Here is a 24,703-nt window from a genome sequence, read left to right as displayed (position 1 = left end):
CTGCTGAAACCTTTCAAGCTAGAAGAGGATGGTCATCGACTTTAATCTCCTAAAACAAAATAACTTTCAACCCAGGATTCTGTACCCAGCTAAACTGAGCTTCATTTATGATGGAGAAATGAAATACTTCAATGACATTCACATGTTGAAGAAATTTGCTACAACTAAACCAGCTCTCCAGGACATTCTTAGACCTATCCTCCATAAAGACCAGCATAATTATCCACCACAAAAGTAAACCCACCCAAAAAATTTTTGATCAAATTCCAACTTCCACAGTTGCAAAAGGATTAAAAATGTCCACTGGTCTCTCGAAAGGCTTATCAATACTCTCAATTAATGTGAATGGTTTAAATTGTCCTCTAAAGAGGCATAGGTTGGCGGACTAGATACAAAAACTCAAGCCAGATATCTGCTGCATCCAAGAATCGCACCTTACATTAAAAGACAGATATAGACTCAAGGTGAAGGGATGGTCATCTATATTCCAGGCAAATGGAAAGCAGAAAAAAGCAGGTGCTGCCATCCTGTTCGCAGACGCAATAGGCTTTAAACTAACCAAAATAATTAAGGATAAGGATGGACACTTTATATTTGTTAAAGGTAATACTCAATATGATGAGATCTCAATTATTAATATTTATACACCCAATGACAATGCACCTCAATTTATAAGAGAAACTCTAACAGACATGAACAACTCAATTTCCTCCACTTCCATAGTAGTTGGAGATTTTAACACCCCTTTAGCAGTCCTGGATAGATCCTCCAAAAAGAAGCTAAGCAAATAAATTTTAGATTTAAACTTAACCATTCAACATCTGGACTTAACAGACATCTACAGAACATTTCATCCCCCAAAAACTGAATACACATTCTTCTCATCAGCCCATGGAACATACTCCAAAATCGACCACATCCTAGGCCACAAATCTAACCTCGGCACATTTAAAAAAATAGAAATTATTCCTTGAATCTTCTCAGACCATCATGGAATGAAAGTTGAACTAAATAACAACAGGAACCTGCATACCCATACAAAAACATGGAAGCTAAACAACCTTATGCTGAAGGATACATGGGTTATAGATGAGATTAAGAAGGAAATCACCATATTTTTGGAACAAAACAACAATCAAGACACGAACTACCAGAACCTCTGGGATACTGCAAAGGCAGTCCTAAGAGGGAAATTTATAGCACTGCAAGCCTTCCTCAAGAAAACGGAAAGAGAGGAAGGCAATAACTTAATGAAACATCTCAAGCAACTAGAGAAAGAAGAACACTTCAACCCCAAACGCAGCAGAAGAAAAGAAATAACCAAAATCAGAGCAGAATTAAATGAAATTGAAAACAAAAGAATAATACAACAGATCAATAAATCCAAAAGCTGGTTTTTTGAAAAGATCAATAAAATAGATAAACCTTTGGCCAACCTAACCAGGAAAAAAAGAGTAAAATCTCTAATTTCATCAATCAGAAATGGTAACGATGAAATAACAACAGACCCCTCAGAAATTCAAAAAATCCTTAACGAATACTACAAGAAACTCTACTCTCAGAAATATGAAAATCTGAAAGAAATTGACCAATACCTGGAAGCACGCCACCTACCAAGACTTAGCCAGAATGAAGTGGAAATTTTGAACAGGCCTATATCAAGTTCTGAAATAGCATCAACTATACAAAATCTCCCTAAAAAGAAAAGCCCAGGACCAGATGGCTTTACATCAGAATTCTACCAAACCTTTAAAGAAGAACTAGTACCTATACTGCTAAACCTCTTCCAAAATATAGAAAAAGAAGGAATATTACCCAGCACATTCTATGAAGCAAACATCACCTTGATCCCCAAACCAGGGAAAGACCCAACAAGAAAAGAAAATTATAGACCAATATCACTAATGAATATAGATGCTAAAATACTCAATAAGATCCTAACAAACAGAATCCAACAGCATGGATTCTGGGATTTATCCCAGGGTCAGTGGGATTTATCCCAGGGTCTCAAGGCTGGTTCAATATACATAAATCTATAAATGTAATTAAACACATAAATAAACTTAAAAATAAAGACCATATGATTCTTTCAATTGATGCAGAAAAAGCTTTTGATAATATCCAACATCCCTTCATGATCAGAGCACTTAAGAAAATTGGTGTAGAAGGGACATTTCTTAAACTAATACAGGCCACTACAGCAAACCCACAGAGAATATCGTATTGAATGGAGTTAAATTGAAATCATTTCCACTTAGATCAGGAACCAGGCAAGGTTGCCCGTTGTCTCCATTGCTCTTTAACATTGTAATGGAAGTTTTAGCCATTGCAATTAGGGAAGAAAAGGCGATCAAGGGTATCCACATAGGGTCAGAAGAGATCAAACTTTCACTCTTCGCAGACGATATGATTGTATATCTGGAAAACACTAGGGATTCTACTACAAAACTTTTAGAAGTGATCAAGGAATATAGCAATGTCTCAGGCTACAAAATCAACACCCAGAAATCTGTAGCCTTTATATATACCAACAATAACCAAGCTGAAAAAACAGTCAAGGACTCTATTCCTTTCACAGTAGTGCCAAAGAAGATGAAATGTTTGGGGGTATACCTAACAAAGGATGTGAAAGATCTCTACAAAGAGCACTATGAAACTCTAAGAAATAGCCGAAGATGTTAACAGACGGAAAAACATATCATGCTCATGGCTGGGAAGAATCAACATTGTTAAAATGTCCATACTGCCCAAAGCAATATATAATTTTAATGCAATTCCTATTAAAGCTCCATTGTCATACTTTCAAGATCTTGAAAAAATAATACTTCGTTTTATATGGAATCGGAAAAAACCTCGAATAGCCAAAACATTACTCAGCAATAAAAACAAAGCAGGAGGAATCACGCTACCAGACCTGAGACTGTACTATAAATCCATAGTGATCAAAACAGCATGGTACTGGCACAAAAGCAGAGAAGTAGATGTCTGGAACAGAATAGAGAACCAAGAGATGGATCCAGCTACTTACCATTATTTGACCTTTGACAAGCCAATTAAAAACATTCAGTGAGGAAAAGATTCCCTATTTAACAAATGGTGCTGTGTAAACTGGCTGGCAACCTGTAGAAGACTGAAACTGGACCCACATCTTTCACCATTAACTAAGATACACTCTCGCTGGATAAAAGATTTAAACTTAAGACATGAAACTATAAAAATACTTGAAGAAAGTGCAGGGAAAACTCTTGAAGGAATCGGCCTGGGTGAATATTTTATGAGGAGGACTCCCCAGGCAATTGAAGCAGTATCAAAAATACACTACTGGGACCTGATCAAACTAAAAAGCTTCTGCACAGCCAAGAACATAGTGAGTAAAGCAAGCAGACAGCCCTGAGAATGGGAGAAAATATTTGCAGGTTATACCTTCGATAAAGGTCTAATAACCAGAATCCACAGAGAACTCAAATTTATTAGCAAGAAAAGAACATGTGACCCCATTTCAGAGTGGGCAAGGGACTTAAAGAGAAACTTCTCTAAAGAAAACCGACGCAAAATCTACAAACACATGAAAAAAAGCTCATCATCCTTAATCTTCAGAGAAATGCAAATCAAAACTACTCTGAGATATCACCTAACCCCAGTAAGAGTAGCCCACATAACAAAATCCCCAAACCAGAAATGTTGGCGTTGATGTGGAGGAAAGGGCACACTTCTACACTGCTGGTGGGAATGCCCACTAATACCTTCCTTCTGGAAGGATGTTTGGAGAATACTTAGAAACCTAAAAATAGACCTGCTATTCGATCCTATAATTCCTTTACTAGGTTTATACCCAGAAGACCAAAGGTCACAATATAACAAAGACATCTGTATCAGAATGTTTATTGCAGCCCAATTCATAATTGCTAAGTCATGGAAGAAGCCCAAGTGCCCATCTACCCACGAATGGACTAGCAAATTGTGGTACATGTATACCATGGAATATTATGCAGCTTTAAAGAAAGATGGAGACTTTACTTCTTTCATGTTTACATGGATGGAGCTGGAAAATATTCTTCTTAGCAAAGTATCTCAGGAATAGAAGAAAAAGTATCCAATATACTCAGCCCTACTATTAAGCTAAATTATAGCTTTCACATGAAGACGATAACCCAACTATAGCACAAGACTATGGGGAAAGGGCCAAGGAAGGGGAAGGGAGGGGGGAGGTTTTGGTGGAGGGAGGGTAAGGGTGGGGCCACATCTATGGTGCATCTTAGAATGGGTACAGGCGATTGCACTAATGTACACAGCTATGATTTAATTAAAAAAAAAAAGAAACAATATCAGAGAGATCCTTTTTTTTTTTTTTTTTTGTAGAGACAGAGTCTCACTGTACCGCCCTCGGGTGGAGTGCTGTGGCGTCACACGGCTCACAGCAACCTCTAACTCTTGGGCTTACGCGATTCTCTTGCCTCAGCCTCCCGAGCAGCTGGGACTACAGGCGCCCGCCACAACGCCCGGCTATTTTTCTGTTGCAGTTTGGCTGGGGCTGGGTCCGAACCGCCACCCTGGGCATATGGGGCCAGCGCTCTACTCACTGAGCCACAGGCGCCTTTACTAAGGTTCCCTCATGGGTAACATCTTGCAAAAGTATAGTACAGCAGCCCAACCAGAGTACTGACATTGACACAGGAAGATGAAGAACATTTCTGTCGCTGCCGGAATCGCTCCTTCATGTTGCTCTTTTAGTGTCACATCATCTTTCTTTCCAGTCCTCCCCACTCCTTAAAGTTTGACAACAATCAATTTCTTTTCTATTTCTTTACATACTTTTAAAGTATGCTATATAAATGGAATGGTTTATATTAGGTTGAAGTATATAACATTTTGAGGTTGCTGGTGTGACTCGGTTCAATTTTCCAGAGATTTATCCAGGTAGCCTGAGTGTGTGTGTGTGTGTGTGTGTGTGTGTGTGTGTGTGTGTGTGTGTGTGTATGTGTGGTGTGTCTAAGGTTCATTTTTCATGGCTGAGTGGTATTTCCTGGGATGGATGTGCCACAGTTTGTTTAACCATTCAGCTACTGGAGGACATTAAAAATGTTTCCAGTTTTCAGCTATTGTGAATATGATTGCTATAAACATTCTTATACACGTTTCTTTGTGAATAGAAGTCTTTATTTCTCTTGCAAAAGTGCCTAAGTGTGCAATTGCTGGGTCATGTGGTGGTTCCTTGTTTAGTTGTTAAAGAAACAACTGTTTTCCAGAGTGGTTATAGCATTTTACATTCCTACAAGGAATGTATTCTTGATCCAGTTTCTCTGAATCCTCACCAGCATTTGGCAGTGTCACTGTTTTTTTATTTTAGCCCTTTGATAGCTATGTAGTGGGATTTCAATATGGTTTTAATTTGCGTTTCCTTAATGATTAATAATGTTCAAAATATATTAATGTGTTTATTTACCATATTTATACTTTGCTTAATGATGGGAATACATTCTGAGAAGTCCATCATGGGGTGATTTTGTCACTGTGAGAACATGGTAGGGTGAACTTACACAAATCTAGATGGTGTAGCCTACTCACACCCAGGCTGTATGGTGTAATCCATTACTCGTGGGCTATAAACCCATACGGAATGTCACTGCACTAAATATTCTATGCAACTGTGATACAATGGTAAGCATTTGTGTATCTAAATATACCAAACATAGAAAAGGTGTGGATATATATATATATATATATATATATATATAATGAAAAACATGGTATTATAACCTATGTTACTATTGTCATATATATGGTCTGACATTTACCAACATATTGTTATGCTGCATGTGACTCTATCTTCCTTGGTGAAATGTCTTTTGTTAAGGATCTAACTGGATCTTTTCTTTAATGCTGTGTTTTGAAGTTTTTACTTTTTTAAAAATTCTAGATGCTAGTTTCCTGTCACATATGTGGTTTGCAATATTTTCTCTCACTTTGTTGTTTATCTTTCTATTCTTTTAAAAAATCTTTCACACAGCAATTTTTAAAATGTGGTAAATGTCTTAAGAGGTAATCAAGTTAACATGAGACTGTTGGGGTGGAGTCCTAATCCAGTGTGACTGGTATCCTCGTAAGAGAAAGAGACATCAGCCAGTTGCACACACATGGACAGCCATGTGAAGAGCAGGCAGTGGGTGACCAGCTGTCAACCAAGGAGGGATGCTTCAGAGGAATCCAGTCCTTTGATTTTGAACTTTTAGCCTCTGTAACTGTGAAAAAATAAATTGGTGTTGTTTTAGCCATTCAATTTGCAGTATATTGCTATGCCAGTCCTAGCAAACCATTATAGGCAGTCCCCCAGTTACAATCATCTGACTTACATACAACTCACACTTACAAACAGGCTATTACTGTATACGTGTGTAACAATTTGAGGAAAATTGATACTGTTACCATGTTGACTTTTCCAGTCTGTAAACATAATATGTATGTCCATTTTATACAGATTTTTAAAAATTTCTTTCACAGTATTTATAGTTTTCACTAGGTGCCTGTGGCTCAGTGAGTAGGGGCACCGGCCCCATATACCGTGGGTGGCGCGTTCAAACCCAGCCCCAGCTGAACTGCAACCAAAATATAGCTGGGCGTTGTGGTGGGCGCCTGTAATCCCAGCTGCTTGGGAGGCTGAGGCAGGAGAATCGTGGAAGCCCAAGAGCCAGAGGTTGCTGTGAGTTCTGTGACATCATGGCACTCTACTGAAGGCAGTAAAGTGAGACTCCGTCTCTACAAAAAAAAAAGAAAAGAAAAGATCTTTGCATATTTTGTTGGGTTTACACCTAAGTATTGCATATTTTTGGTCAATCACAAGTGATTTTGTATTTTTAATTTTCATTTCCATATTTTTTGTCAGTCACAAATGATTCTGTATTTTTAATTTCCATTTCCAGTGTTTATTGATAGTGAATAGAAATGGGACTAATTTTTGTATATTTATCTTGCATTCTGTAACCAAGCTTAGTTCTAGAAATTTTCTAGAAATTTTGGGAGGTAGATTCCTTGGAATATTCTGTATAGGCAATCATGTTTCTACAGATATAGACAGTTTTATTCCTTCTGTTCTGATCCATATTCCCTTTATTTCCCTTTTCATGCCATATTTCACTAGCTAGATCTCCTAGCATCATGTTCCATAGCAATGGTGAGAGCAGATGTCCTTGCCATGTCCCCAGTCTTAGGGGAAAGCATTCAATTGTTCACCCTTATGTATATACAGTTAATGGTAGCTTTTTGTTGATGCTTTTTACTCATTTGAGGAAATCCCCATCTATTAATATTTTTTTCTGAGAAATTTAATCTTTGGTGGGTGTTGAATTTCGTCGAATTTTTTTTCTGCATCAATTGATGTGATCATGTGACTCTTCTTTACCCTGTTATTATAGAAAATTACAGTGACTAGTATTAAGTAGTAAGCTAGCCTTGTATCTTTGAAATAAATCCTACATAATCAGCTTTTACATAGTGCTGAATTTCATTTCTTAATATTTTATTAAGGATTTTTGCATTTGCATTTATGAAGGATATTGATTTGTAATTTTGTTTTGTTTTTGTTATTTGCCTTTTATATTTTTGGTACTGTCTTTATCTGGATTTATTATTGAAGTAATAGTAGTTTCATAAAATGAATTGGAAATTGTTTCCTCCAATTCTGTTTTCTGGAAGAGATTGCATAGAATTGTGATAATTCTTCTTTAAACATTTGGAAAATATTCTCCAGTGAAACCATCTGGGTTTGGAGATTTCTTTTTAGGCAGTTTAAACTACAAATTGCATTTTATTAAGATTTGTAAAGCTTCTAAAACTATATATTTCATACAAGTAAATTGTGGTAATTTGTGTTTTTTGAAGAATTGATCTATTTCATCTAAGTAGTCAATTTACATGTGTACATTGTTCTTAACATTTCATAATTATCCTTTTTATATTGAAGTTTCTGCAGTGATATCACATTTCATTCCTAATATTAGAATTTGTGTCCTCTCTGTTTCTGTCCATCTCCCTGGAGGTTTGTCAGTTGTATCCATCTTTTCAATGTACCAACTCTTTGTTTTATTGATTCTTTCTATTGTTTTCCTATTTTTAATTTCATTGATTTCTACTCTTCATTATTTTCTTCCTCCTACTTGAATTGTTTTTATTTTGCTCTTTTTTCAAGGTTCTTGAGGTGAGAAGTTAAATTACTGATCTGTTTAATCTTCCTAATGTATGCAATTAATGCTATAAATGTCCTTTAGGGAACTGCTTTCGCCCTATCCTACACATTTTGCTGTTTTTATTTTTTAGTTTCTTTCAGTTCTATGCATTTAAAAAATTTCCTTGAGACATCCTTTTTGACCCACAGACTATTTAGAAGTGTGTTGTTGAGTTTCAAACAGGAGATTTTCTAACTGTCTTTCTGCTACTGATTCTAGTTTGAGTCCACTGGGATCAAAAAATACATTTTCTCTGATTTCAATTCTTTTTAGATCATTGATATTTGTTTTCTTGTTCTGTCTTGGTATATTTTCCTTTCCATAAGCACTTGGAGAGAATGCTCCATCTACTGTTACTTGCTGGAGTGTTCTATCAATGTTAAATACACCCTGGTGGGTGATGGTTTTGTTGAGTTCTTCTATGTCCTATGTTGAGATTTTCCATATAGCTTTTTATCACTTGATAAGGGTGTTGAAGTCTCTAACTCTAACGGAGGATTTGTCTATTTTTAATTTTATCAGGTTTTGCTTTACATATTTTATATCTGTTTTGTTTAGTAAATACACATTTAAGATTGCTATGTCTTCTGGGAGGACTAATCTTTTATCATTATGTAATCTTATTCTCTGCCCCTTGTAATTTTCTTTGCTCTGAAATTCAATTTATCTGATAGCAATGTATTCTTTTTTGTTGTTTTTTACTTTCAACCTGCCTATATTTGAAATGAGTTTGTTTCAGAAAGCATGCAATTGAGTATGGTGGGTTGAATGATGGCCCTAAAATGTCCACACTCTCCTTATATAACAAAAAGGACTTTGCAGATGGGATTAAGGATCTTGATATTATCCTGTACTATACAGGTGAACCCTAAGTGCAATCATAAGGGTCTTTACAAGTGAAGGCAGAGGAAAATTTAACACAAAGGAGAAAAATCATGTGATAGAAGCAGAAAGATTTAAAGATAATAGATCATAATGCAAGGAATGCGGCAAATGCAGCTCTAGCGGAACTGATCTTGGACTCTGGCCTCCACAACTGTAAAAGAATAACTGGATTGTTTTAAGCCACAAAGTTTGTGGTAATTTGTTACAGCAGCAATAGAGAACTAACGCACTGGGTCATGATTCTTAATCTGCTCTGCTATTCTTTGTCTTCTAATCGGCATATGCAGCACAGATCCCTTGTATTTACCATAATTTGATATATTGCAGCATAATTTCTGCCATTTTATTTTTTGTTTTCCTTTGTTCTCTCTATTTTTCACATCTGCATTTATTTTTTTCTTGCTTTCCTATGAGTTGCTTGAGTTTTTTTAGGTTTCCATTTTGATGTGTTTCTAGTAATTTTGAATGTATAAGCACACCTTGGAGAAATCTTGGGTTTGGCTCCACACCATATTACAATAAGGTGAATATTGTAATAAAGCAAGACACATGAATTTTTTGGTTTCCCAGTGAACATAAAGCTATATTTACATTATACTATAGTCTATAGAGTGTACAATAGCACTACATCTAAAAAATAATGTATATATCTTAATTTTAAAATACCTCATTGGTGTTTTTATAGGGACTATGCTAAATCTATAGATCACTTTGGGTAGTGATCTATACCAAAATCAACATTTTAACCATGTGGATTCCTCCCAACCATAAGCATGGTATGTTCTGCCATTTCTTAAGATCTTCTAAGAGCTGCACCAGGACCCGTGATCAGCACCCTCCCGGAACTCCGGAAGAGCTGTGCCGGGACGCATGATCGGCACCTTCCCGGACCCTGGTAAGAGCTGTGCAGTGACCCACTACCATGCCTGTCAGGCCTCCCCATGCCCTGACCAGGAACTCCGGGAGCCGCGTACCCTGTGTCCTCCCTCCTGTACCCTCCCTGCATCCACACCACCCACTTGTCTGGCCAGGGACTCTGGTAGCCGAGTGCCCTCCGGAGCCCTCCCTGCCTCTGCACAGAGCCCTTATCATGGCCAGAGACTGCTGGAGCCTTGGGCCCTCTGTGCTAAAGTCACTGGGTGCCAGTCACTCCCAGAACTATGCGCATCACCCCCCTGCCCTGTTGCTGGATCCAGGGGTGTCACACTCTGGAGCTGCTGCCACAACCAGAGCTCCCTGGCTGGGGCAGCCCCAGAAGAGCTACACAGGGTCACTCCCTACAAAGATCCAGCAACAATAGAGTGATTCCCTCCAGGTCTAATCTCAGAGAGACACCACCCCAACTCTGAGGATGGCCAAGGCAATGGTGAAAAATAATCATGAGACGAAATCAAAGGAAATACTCTGGCAATATGAATAATAAGAGTATATCAACTGCCCCAAGGATCAATGGGGTAGACACAGCACAAGATCCCATGCACAAACAAATAGCGGAGATGTTAGAAATCGAATTCAGAATCTGGACAGCAAATAAGATCGAATTAGAATTTCAAGCAGTAACCCAAAAGATGTCTCAAGAATTCAATGAATTCAAAGACCAATGACCAAAGATTTTTAAAAGAAGTTGCAGCCCTCAAAGATCTGAGAAACACAGTAGAATCCCTCAGTAACAGAATGGAGCAAGCAGAAGAAAGGATGTCTGACATTGAAGACAAAGCTTTTGAACACTCCCAAACTCTGAGAGAGGAAGAGAAATGGAGGGCAAAAACAGATCACTCTCTCAGAGAGCTCTGGGATAATTCGAAGAAAACCAATATTCGTCTTATAGGGATCCCCGAAAGCGATGAAGTGGCTTCACAAGGCACAGAGCCTCTTCTCCATGAGATTATGAAGGAGAACTTTCCAGACATGCCAAAAGATTCTGAAATTTAGATAGCAGACAGTTTCAGAACTCCAGCATGACTCAACCTGAATAAGACATCTCCCAGACACATCATAATCAATTTCACTAAAGTTAATATGAAGGAGAAAATTCTGAAAGCTGCCAGACGAAAGAAAACTATCACCTACAAGAGGAAGAATATTAGAATAACTGCAGATCTATCTGGTGAAACCTTTCAAGCTAGAAGAGGATGGTCATTGACTTTTAATTTCCTAAAACAAAATAACTTTCAACCCAGGATTCTGTACCCAGCTAAACTGAGTTTCATTTATGATGGAGAAATTAAATACTTTAATGACATTCACATATTAAAGAAATTTGTCATAACTAAACCAGCTCTTCAGGATATTCTCAGACCTATCCTCCATAAAGACCAGCATAATCCTCCACCACAAAAGTAAACCCACCCAGAAAATTTTGATCAAATTCCACCTTCCACAGTTGCAAAAGGATTAAAAATGTCCACTGGACTCTTGAAAGGCTTATCAATATTTCATTAATGTGAATGGTTTAAATTGTCCTCTAAAGAGGCAGAGGTTGGCTGACTGGATACAAAAACTCAAGCCAGCTATCTGCTGCATACAAGAATCTCATCTTACATTAAAAGACAAATATAGACTCAAGGTGAAGGGATGGTCATCTATACTCCAGGCAAATGGAAAGCAGAAAAAAGCAGGCATTGCAATCCTATTCACAGACGCAATAGGTTTTAAACCAACCAAAATAAGGAAGGATAAGGATGGACACTTCATATTTGTTAAAGGTAATACTCAATATGAGTATTAATATTTATGCACCCAACCAGAATGCACCTCAATTTATAAGACAAACTCTAACAGACATGAGCAACTTGATTTCCTTCAGTTCCATAGTAGTTGGAGATTTTAACACTCCTTTAGCAGTGCTGGATAGATTCTCCAAAAGGAAGCTAAGCAAGGAAATCTTAGATTTAAACTCAACCATTCAACATCAGGACTTACCAGACATCTACAGATCATTTCATCCCAACAAAACTGAATACACATTCTTCTCATTAGCCCATGTAACATACTCCAAAATTGACCACATCCTGGGCCACAAATCTAACCTCAGTAAATTAAAAAAAATAGAAATTATCCTTTGCATCTTCTCAGACCATAATGGAATGAAAGTTGAACTCGATAACAACAGGAATCTGCATATCCATACAAGAACATGGAAGCTAAATAACCTTATGCTGAAGGATAGATGGGTTTATAGATGAGATTAAGAAGGAAATCACCAAATTTTTGGAACAAAACAACAATGAAGACACAAATTATTAGAACCTCTGCAAAGACAGTCCTAAGAGGGAAATTTATTAGAACTGCAAGCCTTCCTCAAGAAAATGGAAAGAGAGGAAATTAATAACTTAATGGGACATCTCAAGCAACTGGAGAAGGAAGAACATTCCAACCCAAATGCAGCAGAAGCAAAGAAATAACCAAAATCAGAGCAGAATTAAATGAAATTGAAAACAAAAGAATTATACAACAGATCAATAAATCCAAAAGCTGGTTTTTTGAAAAGATCAATAACATAGATAAACCTTTGGCCGACCTAACGAGGAAAAAAAGAGTAAATTCTCTAATTTCATCAATCAGAAATGGTAACAATGAAATAACAACAGACCCCTCAGAAATTCAAAAAATCCTTAACGAATACTACAAGAAACTCTACTCTCAGAAATATGAAAATCTGAAAGAAATTGACCAATACCTGGAAGTACGCCACCTACCAAGACTTAGCCAGAATGAAGCAGAAAGGCCTATATCAAGTTCTGAAATAGCATCAACTATACAAAAATCTCCCTAAAAAGAAAAGCCCAGGACCAGAGGGCTTTATGTCAGAATTCTACCAAACCTTTCAAGAAGAACTAATACCTATACTACTAAACCTCTTCCAAAATATAGAAAAAGAGGGAATATTATCCAACACATTCTATGAAGCAAACATCACCTTGATCCCCAAACCAGGGAAAGACCCAACAAAGAAAGAAAATTATAGACAAATATCACTAATGAATGTTGATGCTAAAATACTCAATAAGATCCTAACAAACAAAATCCAACAACACATCAAAAAAATTATACACTAGGGTTTCAAGGCTGGTTCAATATACGTAAATCTATAAATGTAATTCAACATATAAACAAACTAAAAAATAAGGACCATATGATTCTTTCAATTGATGGAGAAAAAGCTTTTGATAATATCCAGCATCCCTTCATGATCAGAACACTTAAGAAAATTGGTATACAAGGGACATTTCTTAAACTAATAGAGGCCACTACAGCAAACCCACAGCCAATATCGTATTGAATGGAATTAAATTGAAATCATTTCCACTTAGATCAGGAACTAGGCAAGGTTGCCCATTGTCTCCATTGCTCTTTAACATTGTAATGGAAATTTTAGCCATTGCAATTAGGGAAGAAAAGGCAATGAAGGGTATCCACATAGGGTTAGAAGAGATCAAACTTTCACTCTTCGCAGATGACATGATCATATACCTGGAAAACACTAGGGATTCTACTACAAAACTTTTAGAAGCGATCAAGGAATACAGCAATGTCTCAGGCTACAAAATCAACACCCTAAATCTGTTGCCTTTATATACACCAACAATAGTCAAGCCAAAAAAACAGTCATGGACTCTATTCCTTTCATCTTAGTGCCTAAGAAGATGAAATATTGGGGAGTTCATCTAACAAAGGACACGAAAGATCTCTACAAAGAGAACTATGAAACCTTAAGAAAAGAAATAGCTGAAGATGTTAACAAATGGAAAAACATACCATGCTCATGGCTGGGAAGAATCAACATCGTTAAAATGTCTATACTACCCAAAGCAATATATAATTTTAATGCAATTCCTATCAAAGCTCCATTGTCATATTTTAAAGATCTTGAAAAAATAATACTTTGTTTTATATTGAATCAGTAAAAACCTCAAATAGCCAAAACATTACTCAGCAATGAACACAAAATAGGAGGAATCACGCTACCAGACCTGAGACTGTACTATAAATTGATAGTGATCAAAACAGCATGGTACTGGCACAGAAACAGAGAAGTGATGTCTGGAACAGAATAGAGAACCAAGAGATGAATCCAGCTACTTACCATTATTTGATCTTTGACAAACCAATTTAAATCCAGTGGGGAAAAGATTTCCTATTTAACAAATGGTGCTGGGTGAACTGGCTGACGATCTGTAAAAGACTGAAACTGGACCCACACCTTTCACCATTAACTAAGATAGACTCTCACTGGATAAAAGATTTAAACTTAAGACATGAAACTATAAAAATACTTGAAGAAAGTGCATGGAAAACTCTTGAAGGAACCAGCCTGGGTGAATATTTTATGAGGAGGACTCCCCAGGCAATTGAAGCAGTATCAAAAATACATTACTGGGACCTGTTCAAACTAAAAAGCTTCTGCACAGCCAAGAACATAGTAAAGCAAGCAGACAGCCCTCAGAATGGGAGAAGATACTTGCAGGTTATGTCTCCAACAAAGGTTTAAGAACCAGAATCCACAGACAACTCAAAAGTATTAGCAAGAAAAGAACAAGTGATCCCATCTCAGGGTGGGCAAAGGACTTGAAGAGAAATTTCTCTGAAGAAGACAGATGCATGATCTACAGACACATGAAAAAAAGCTTGTCATCCTTAATCATCAGAGAAATGCAAATCAAAACTACTTTGAGATATCACCTAACCCCAGTAAGAATAGCCCACATAATAAAATCCCCAAACCAGAGATGTTGGCGTGGATGTGGAGAAAAGGGCACACTTCTACACTGCTCTTGGGAATGCACACTAATTCATTCCTTTTGGAAGGATGTTTGGAGAATCCTTAGAGATCTAAAAATAGACCTGCCATTCGATCCTATAATTCCTTTACCAGGTATATACCCAGAAGACCAAAAATCACAATATAACAAAGACATCTGTACCAGAATATTTATTGTAGGCCAATTCATAATTGCTAAGTTATGGAAGAAGCCCAAGTGCCCATCGACCCACAGATGGACTAGCAAATTGTGGTACATATATACCATGGAATATTATGTAGCCTTAAGGAAAGGTGGGGACTTTGCCTCTTTCATGTTTACATGGATGGAGCTGGAACATCTTCTTCTTAGCAAAGTATCTCAGGAATGGAAGAAAAAGTATCCAGTGTACTCAGCCCTACTATGAAGCTAATTTATAGTTTTTATATGAAGGCTATAACCCAACTATAGCACCAGAATATGGGGAAAGGGCCAAGGGAGGTGAAGGGAGGGGTAAGTCAGGGTGGAGGGAGGGTAATCGGTGGGGCCACACCTATGGTGCATTTTAGAATGGGTACAGGCGAAAGCTACTAAATGCAGAATACAAATGTCTACATACAATAACTAAGAAAATGCCATGAAAGCTACATTGAACAGTTTGATGAGAATATTTCAGATTGTATATGAAACCAGCACATTTTACCCCTTGATTGCACAAATGTACACAGCTATGATATAACAATAAAAAAGTGAAAAAAAAGATCTTCTGCTATGCACTGGTTCATGATTCTTAATCTGATCTGCTATTCTTTGTCTTTTAATTAGCATATGAAGCACAGATCACTTATATTTATAGTAATTTCTGGTATATTATGAAATAATACCATAGATAAACCCCTTTCTCAGGGTTTCTTAATTCTCTCTGTAGAGATCCTTCACCTCCTTTGTTAGGTATATTCCAAGATATTTCATTTTATTTGAAGCTACTATGAAGTATATTGTGTCTTTGATTTGATTCTAAGCTTGGCTGTTGGCATATATGAAGGCTAGTGATTTACAGACATTAATTTTATATCCTGAGACATTACTGGATTCTTGATCACTTCCAGGAATCTAGTAGGTGAGTCCTTTGGATTTTAAAAGTAGAGGATCATACAGACTGCAAAGAGCAAAGTTCGACCTCCTCTGTCCCCATTTGGATACCTTTGATAGTCTTCTCTTGCATTGGAGGGTACTGCGTTGAATAACAGCAGGAAAAGTGAACATTCTTATCTGGTTACAGTTCCAAGTGGAAATGCTTTCACTTTTTCTGTCTTCAGTATGATATTGGTTGGGGTTTGTCAGAGAAGGCTCTATCAGTTAAAGAAATTTCTCATCTATGCCTATTTTCTTGAATTTTGTTCAATGTTTTTTCTGCATCTATGGAGAGGATCATATGGTCTTTGAAAATCTTGAAAAAAGTAGGTTTTTTTCTTTTTCTTTTTTTCTTTTTTTTTTTTTTTTTTTTGTGGTTTTTGGCCAGGGCTGGGTTTAGAACCCACCACCTCCGGCATATGGGACTGGCACCCTACTCCTTGAGCCACAGGCGCCACCCATTTTCTTTTTCTTTTTGTATGAAACCAGGAAAAAAACTCAAACAGCCAATTGTGTTTTTCTCTCATGTGGGCCTCTAGTTCTTAATCTACTGGCTTCTTTTTATTTAATGAAATAAAAACAAATCTGGAGGCATCACATTACCAGACTTCAGGTTATACTACAAATCCATAGTGATCAAAACAGCATGGTTTTGGCATAAAAATAGAGACACAGATAAATGAAACAGAATAGAGAACCTAATTACTAGGTACCTACCCAGAAGATAAAATCATTTTATCATAAGAACATTTGCACTCAAATATTTTTAGCAGGCCTAGTCACAATCACACAGGTATGGAAACAACCTAGTACTCCTTAGTAAACAATGTAATCTAATAGTATATAACCTCACATTAACCCAAAATTAAAAAAAAAAAAACTTTATTGCTAAAAACGGCTTATGATCATCTGTGCTTTTAGCGAGTTGTAGTATTTTTGCTGATGAAGGATCTTGCCTCAATATTGATGGCTGCTGAATAATCAGGGTGGTATCTCCTGAAGGTGGCTGTGGCAATTTATTAAAATAAGACAACAGTGAAGTTGGCACAATGCATTTGTAAGGTAAAGCCCCAGTTGTATTTGAGCCCTTCACCCATGTACCCTCACATTGGATCCATCAAGTGGGAACTTACTGAGCCCCTTATCCCTCTCCCCCTCTTCTTGAATTTAATTGTGTTTTTCTCTCATGTGGGCTTAGTTCTTAATCTACTGGTTTCAACTTAGTAGTGAGTACCTGTGGCGCTCCTTTTCCATTCTTGAGATACTTTACTAAGGAGCATTTTCTCTAAATCATCAGGGTAAAACAAAAGATGCAAAGTCTCCATCTTTATTATTGATGAATAGTATTCCCTGGTGTGTGTATACCACAGTTTATTAATCCATTCACTTGGATTGTTTCCATGTATTTGTGATTGTGAATTGGCCTGTTTGTTTCTCCAAACAATTACAATAGTAATCACAGATAACTGATCACAGATCACCATAATATATTTAATAAAAATGAAAAAGTATAAAATAGTGTGAGAATGACCAAAACATGGCACAAACACATGAAGTGAGCACATGCTGTTGGAAAAATGCTTGACGCAGGGTTGCTACAGAGCCATCTGCAAAATGCAATACAATGAAACCCAATAAAACAGGGTATGCCTCCTTGTATAGCTCTATGAGTGCTTGTTTTAAGACTTACATCACATATACCTAACTTATTACAGCTTTCCCACGTCATCCTTCTACTAGCTTATGTAAACTGCAGAAATCTTCCCTCACTTTGTGTTTCTTTCCTCTTACCATTTATTATATAATTAAATATTTCCTTCACATCCATTTACAACCAAATTGGACAGTTTCATGATTTTTGTTTCTACTATTAAAAATGATTCAGGCAACTCATAAGAAGGAGAGCCTACTGTTTGTACTCGTGTTTTGCCTCACCGTATTTTCTTCCTTCTTGTGTTCTAAGTTCTTATTTTTTATCTTCCCCTTTCAGTGAGTTTAGCTGGTGACAGATGCTCTTAGTTTTCTTTCATCCAAGATGTTTTGATTTCCCCTTCATTCCTGAAAGAAACTTTTGCTAGGTGTAGAATTCTGGGTTAGCAAGCTTTTTTGTTTGTTTATTTGTTGTTGTTTTCTTTTAGCTTTCAGTACTAGAGAAATGTTGTACCACTTCATTATGGCTTCTGTGGTTTCCATGAAGAAATAGGCCATTGTCCCCATTGGTTTCTCCTCAAACACCATTTATGGAGTCACTTCACTCTGGCTGACATCAGTAATTTTTCTTTGTCTTTGATTTTCAGAAAATTAACTATAATCTGGCTTAGCAGGTATTTCTTTGTGGCTAAAACATTTGGAGTTCATTCACTTTTTTCAATCTGTAAGTTCACAGATCTTGGAAAGTTTGGAGGATTCTGCCATAATTTCTTTAAGATCTTTTCAGCCTTGTCTTCCTTTTCTTTTCCTTCTGGAACTCTAGTAACACAAATATCCCCATTGGTTATACTCCCATAGGTTCTTAAGGTTCTGTTATTTTTTTCCAGTCTATATTCTCTCTATTTTCTGGATCAAATGTTTTCATTGTTCTTTCAATTGGCTGATTCTTTCCTCTGTCCCTTCTGCTCTGCTGTTGAGCTCAGTAACTGGACTTTTATTTCAGCTTATGTCTTTTTCAGTTTTAAAATTTCCTCTTGGTTCTTTATATCTTCTACTTCCTTGCTGAGAGTTTTCTATTTTTAAAAAGTTTAAAATCATGTTTATAATTGCTCTTCAAAGCATTTTTACAAGGTTGCTTTGAAATCATTGTCAGGTAGTTTTAGCATCTCTAATACCTCTGCCATCTTGGTTTTGGCCCCTATCAATGATGTTTTTTTTTTGTTCATTTGAGATATTTCTGGTGATTCTGGATCTTATTTAACTCTTCTGTCTTAGCTGATGTTCTTTAACACTGGTCCAATAAGACAAAGTTGGGGTGGGAGGTATGAAATTTTGTTATTTTCCAATAAAGATAGAAATCCATGTTCCTTACCTGGCCTCTGTTCATCCCCAAGGCTGGTCTCTTTGTCACTGCTGGGTAAAGTTGAAATTTCTGGCTCCCCAACTATTCTCTCTACTGACACCACTGTAGGGGTGACCTACTTACTGCTGGGTGGTAGTACAAATCCTGACTGTCCATCAGGCCTTCTCTGATATCACCCCAGTGAGACCAAGGAGAGGTGCTTCATTCCTATCAGGTAGGGGCAGTCATTCATGCTCCCTATGTGGCTTCAACTGACATTGCAGGAGCAGGTGCCTTGTTACCTACTGGTAGGGTTAAAGTCCTAGATTCTTACTGCATCTCATCTCACCTTACACTCTCTTGCTAGTTGGCTTCATGTGATCCCAGAGCCTCCCTTTCTACTACATTCACCACTGAAAATTTTCTTTCTCCTACTTTCTCTTCTCTCCAGTACCTAAACCCACATATTCAACTTCTACTATAACTTCAAACTTAGTGTGTACAAAATAAGACTGTGCTACCCCCAACAATCAAACTGTATCTTCTTCCAGTTATTTATCTGTTCCTAATTTGGCGAGAGGCATCATCCATCATCTAGAGAGCCAAAGTAGGAAACTGGGGGATGATTTTAATTTCATCCTTCTTTGTATTTTTCATTTCAAGCAGTTATCAGATCCTGTGACTTCTAGTCTCTAAGTTAGCATTTTCACAGTGAATATTGTAACCTTTCCGTGATGTCACCTGGGCAGGGCCAGCCCACCCTGATGTCTGCAAGCTCTTTCTAGTTGCTCACTTCCCCTGGGGACCTTCCCACAGCTGCCAGTTGCGGGGTGCATTAACTGGTGACAGAAATCTCTCCCTTTTAGCCCTTAAATACAATTGGGGCTGTGGCTCAGTGAGCAGGGCACTGGCCCCATATACCGAGGGTGGCGGGTTCAAACCCAGCCCCGGCCAAACTGCAACAAAAAAATAGCCGGGCGTTGTGGCAGGCGCCTGTAGTCCCAGCTACTTGGGAGGCTCAGGCAAGAGAATCGCCTAAGCCCAGGAGTTGGAGGTTGCTGTGAGCTGTGTGATGCCACGGCACTCTACCGAGGGCCATAAAGTGAGACTCTGTCTCTACAAAAAAAAAAAAAAAAAGAAAGCAATCCTTTATAAGAAGGAAGATCCAAGGAGAATCTACCCAAACCAATTTTTAGAAACTGGGAGGGTACAAAAATCACCTTTTAATTAAAGATGATGTGGTATAAAGTACATAAATAAATTCATTGTTTCTATATTACCTGTCTATAATGTATGTTTGTATATATTATGTACATCTGTCAATAATAAATATAACTATCTATGTTTTTTATATATTACATATATTGGATGTTTGTCCCTGGGTCTTGGCATCAGAGCTCCTAAAATCCTTGAAATCTCCTGAATGATGAGTATCTTTTGTATGCTAATGAGATGATCCATGGCTGGGGGCTCTAAGATAGCTTTAGGATGGGGTCTCGCCACCAGAGAGACCATGCCATGGTTAGACAATTGGTATGTTCAGCCTTACTCCCCTACCTTTGGGAGGGGAAGGAGGGGCTGAAGATTGAGTTCAGTTATCAGTGCCAGTGACATAAACAATTATGCCTACATAATGGAACCTCTATAAAAACTCTAAATAATGGGTTTGGGGATATTTTGGGGTTGTGGACACATTGAGGTGCTGAGAGAGTTGTGGGCCCCGAGAAGGCGTGAATACGCTGTCTCACCTGCTGCACACCTGACCATCGCATCTCTTCTATCTAACTCTCTTGAGTTGTATCCTTTGTAATACTCCACTAATAGTAAGTACAGTGCTTTCCTGAGTTGTGTGAGTTGTTTAAGCAGATTATCAAGGAAGGAAAGGGTTGTAGAAATCCCTGAATTTATAACCACTTAGTCAAAGCATAGATGACCTTGGAACGTCTGACTCCCGTCTGATGTGGGGGCAGTCTTATGGAATCGAGCCCTTAGCCTGTGGGATTTGTACTAAATCTTAGTAGTTAGTATCAGCATTGAATTAAATTGTTGAACACCACATTGGTGTCAGAGAACTGAAAGAATTGGTGTGAAAAAATGACGAGTGTTTGGTGTCTGAAAAAAACCACAGGGTGGCGCCTGTGGCTCAAAGGCGTAGGGCGTAGGCTCCATATACTGGAGGTGGTAGGTTCAAACCCAGCCCCAGCCAAAAACTGCAAAACAAACAAACTAAAAAACAAACAAAAAAACACATTTGGTGTCAGAAAAAGACACTGAACAATTAGAATTTTTTTTAAAGTTCTTAAATATTAAAAAAAAAAGATAATCAGAGAATGCAAGAGATAGCTAAAGAGAATGGGGAGAAAAAGAGAAAGATCACTTCAAGAAATAGGTAAAATTTGGATTACAACAGCAATTTTCAAATTTTCATAGTTCCTATGACATAAGAAATGAAAAATGAGATAATAAGAAACATTAAAATAAAAATAGATGTTGAAATAAAGAAAATATTTAAGAAAAAAATTTAAGAAGAAAACCTCTATCATAGCAGAAGGTAGAAGAGTTAGAAAGAAAGTCGATACTGCAGAAAATTAAATAGTCTCATGGGAGATAATTTCCACAATTTTCTCAGAATATAGAGGGAAAGAACAATAAATGTAACGCATGTGGAGAAAGGGCAATGAAGAGCCAACTAATGTATAAAAAAGGTGAACCAGAAATGATAAGAAATGAACAGAAGAACTGAAAGAGAAACACTGTTCAAAGTCATGGCTGGAAAATGAATGTAAATTTTTTTTTCACTGCTGACATTTCCTCCAGATGAGACAATACACAAGAAAGAATCAAATGATAAAAGTGGAACTGTGATGACTGGAAAGGCAGTGGAGGCTCGTATGGCATTATGTAAAATTCGACATCTAGTTCAATTATAAAAATTTAAAGCAAAATGGACATAAAATATCTCGAACCCCAAAGCAATATCCTGTCCTGTGGTGAAGTAATGAAAGTATTCCTTTCAATGCCAGAGAAGGTAAGCGCACCCACCTTGTTATTCTATTTATTTTTTAATTTACTTAATTTTATTTAATTTGGCTTTTAATTCATTTTTCAAATTATCAGACAATGTCATCAGACAAAAATTCAAAATCTGGGGCGGCGCCTGTGGCTCAAAGGAGTAGGGTGCTGGCCCCATATGCTGGAGGTGGCGGGTTCAAGCCCAGCCCTGGCCAAAAAAAAAAAACTGCAAAAAAAAAAAAGTTCAAGATCTGGCATGCAAACATTTAGAAAGGGGAGATAGAATTGTTATTTGCAATTGATATGATTATAAACTGGTAAAATAAAAAATGAAACTGTCCTTCATAAAATTAATGAAGGGGTGCAAGGTAAAATAATGATTTTATATTTCATTTCTCTACATTTACATGCCATGTTTAGATTTTTCTATCTGATTACAATGGCTGACTTTCTGAAAAATGGATTAATATCCAAATTAAATAAAACTAAGTAAATTAAACAAGAAATACTTTTTTTTAACATTTAAAGTATTTTTTTTTTTAGTTACAGCATTGATGCAGTTCTAAATGATATTTTTTCCTTCATCATTTTTTCAGGGCTGTGAATTCTCATCCCTGTAGCTCAAAATGTATGGTTTATAATTTCCAAATACATTCAGTGATCTTGATTGAAGCAAATTTAAAGACAATATTAAAAATATACTAAGAAGAGTCTGCAGAACTGTTCTAGAAAATAAAATGTATCAAGGTATGACCTGGGTTATAAGTTGAACAAAAATCAAAACAAAACAGAAAACAACAAACAAAAGAAAACCAAAAATACTAAACTAAATTAAACAACAAACTATTCCTTGCAATTTAATTTGGCAGTAGGACTTGGGTGAGTGCTTGGAGGAGAAAGGTAAATGCTGAGATCATCTCTTTTCAGACGCAGGTTGATGTCCAATTTACACATTCCCTGGAAGGGACAGGCAGAAAATAAAAAGTGATGCCTATGATTTGATACCACCTGCCCCAGGAGTTGCAAGATGTTGTGTGACACTTGTAATCTGACTTCTCAGGAGAGACCTGCAGGGATCTACGTTGTGGCCTATTGAGAGCAAAGATGCTTTAAAATGCAGGGGTGCTGTGTCCCTGCCAGTATACTATTCAGTTATTGCAAGTAAACAGCCATTACTAGGATTCATAAAATAAATAATTAATGGTATTGTTAGCATTTTAAGAAATTAGAAATTGGGTGGCGCCTGTGGCTCAAAGGAGTAGAGCGCTGGCTCCCTATACTGGAGGTGGCGGGTTCAAACCCGGCCCTGGCCAAAAACTGTGGGGGGCCGGGGGAGCGGGAGAAATTAGAAATAAATGGCCAGTTACTAGTGGTTTTGAAATGGTAACGAATTACCAAGGGATCATTTCCCATTAGTCAAGTTTCTCCATGCCAGAGTTAGTTTTGCAAACACAGTGAAGAACCTGAGTCAGTATTACTCATACATACGAATTTTTCCATCTATATGAAAGGAAAATGAGAGGTTCTTAACTGAAGAGACTCCCTTTGGGCCCTACTCAGGCTGGGCTCTTCTCCCACACTACTGGGTAAGGTGAGCATAAACATCTTGGGAGATGACTTGCCAGTATTTTTTTTTTTTAGGAACATATTTCTTACTGGGAAACAGTGGACAGGATGCTTGGAGAAAGGAGGGAAATAAAAAGTGAAGATAAAATAGCAGCTTGATAAGGGTGAATTAGCTAAATTAGCCTTTGGAATCCAAATATTATCATATTTAAAAACCAGGACATTATTTTCCTTTCCACTGTGAACTAAGTGCTGTTTTTCTTCCCTGTCTGGTCAGTTTAGGAAAGACCAACAGATTGATGGACATGAGACTTTCGTGGAGTGTGAAGCTGTGAACCTTTAAAACCCACCTGGGCCCTGTACCACCTCTAGATGCTTGCGGGTTGGCTCCAATTCTTCTATGTCCGCAATAAGCATATATATATTAAAAAAAAAAAAAAGAACCCCAAACATGAAGAATTAGTCTTTCTTTTCCTCTCTTTCCCGTGGTCTCTCTCTCCCCTTCCACAGCTGGCCCTCTCCCCACTCCCCACAAAAGCAAACAAAAGGACAGTCTTGGAGCCACAGGTCTCCTGCCCTGGCAGTAGACACATCTGTCACTCAAGAAATATCACCCTGCTTTTGGCCAATCCATTGTAGAGTTGGAATGCAGAGATGGGCAGCTGTTAGACTGAGCCTGTCTGGGGAGGAGGTGCAGCCGTCTGTCTAGCACTTCTCCTTTGAGTTTTCATGCTTAATAGCAGACCTTCCATGGTAAATGTGTCCCTGCACCCATCCCCCCAAGAAATCCCCTCCATTCCCTCTGTCACCTGTTTCAGCATATTTCCAATCAATTCTTATATTTTAAGAATCGTAGCATCTATACAAACCTATCTGCTAAGGCCAGTGCCTCACCACTCACCACTGAAGAAAGCTGAAATAAACAGGCTGCTCCCCAACCCCCTCTGGCTCTGTAAAACCAATTACCAATTGAGCACAGAAGTGCCCAGTGAAAAACAAATAAACAAACCAAAAAAACCACAAACCTGGTGGAGCAGTCACATTTTGGGGGAAGTGACAAAAGCTTTTATTTGCTAAGGCCCAGAGCTGAAGAGATTTTTTTTTTTTTTTTTTTAAATTAGCAAAGGCACACTGCTGCAGAGGATACCAGGAGC

This window comes from Nycticebus coucang, chromosome 4 (genome assembly GCF_027406575.1).
Source record: "Nycticebus coucang isolate mNycCou1 chromosome 4, mNycCou1.pri, whole genome shotgun sequence".
Classification (NCBI taxonomy): domain Eukaryota; kingdom Metazoa; phylum Chordata; class Mammalia; order Primates; family Lorisidae; genus Nycticebus; species Nycticebus coucang.
This window is presented reverse-complemented; position numbering follows the sequence as displayed.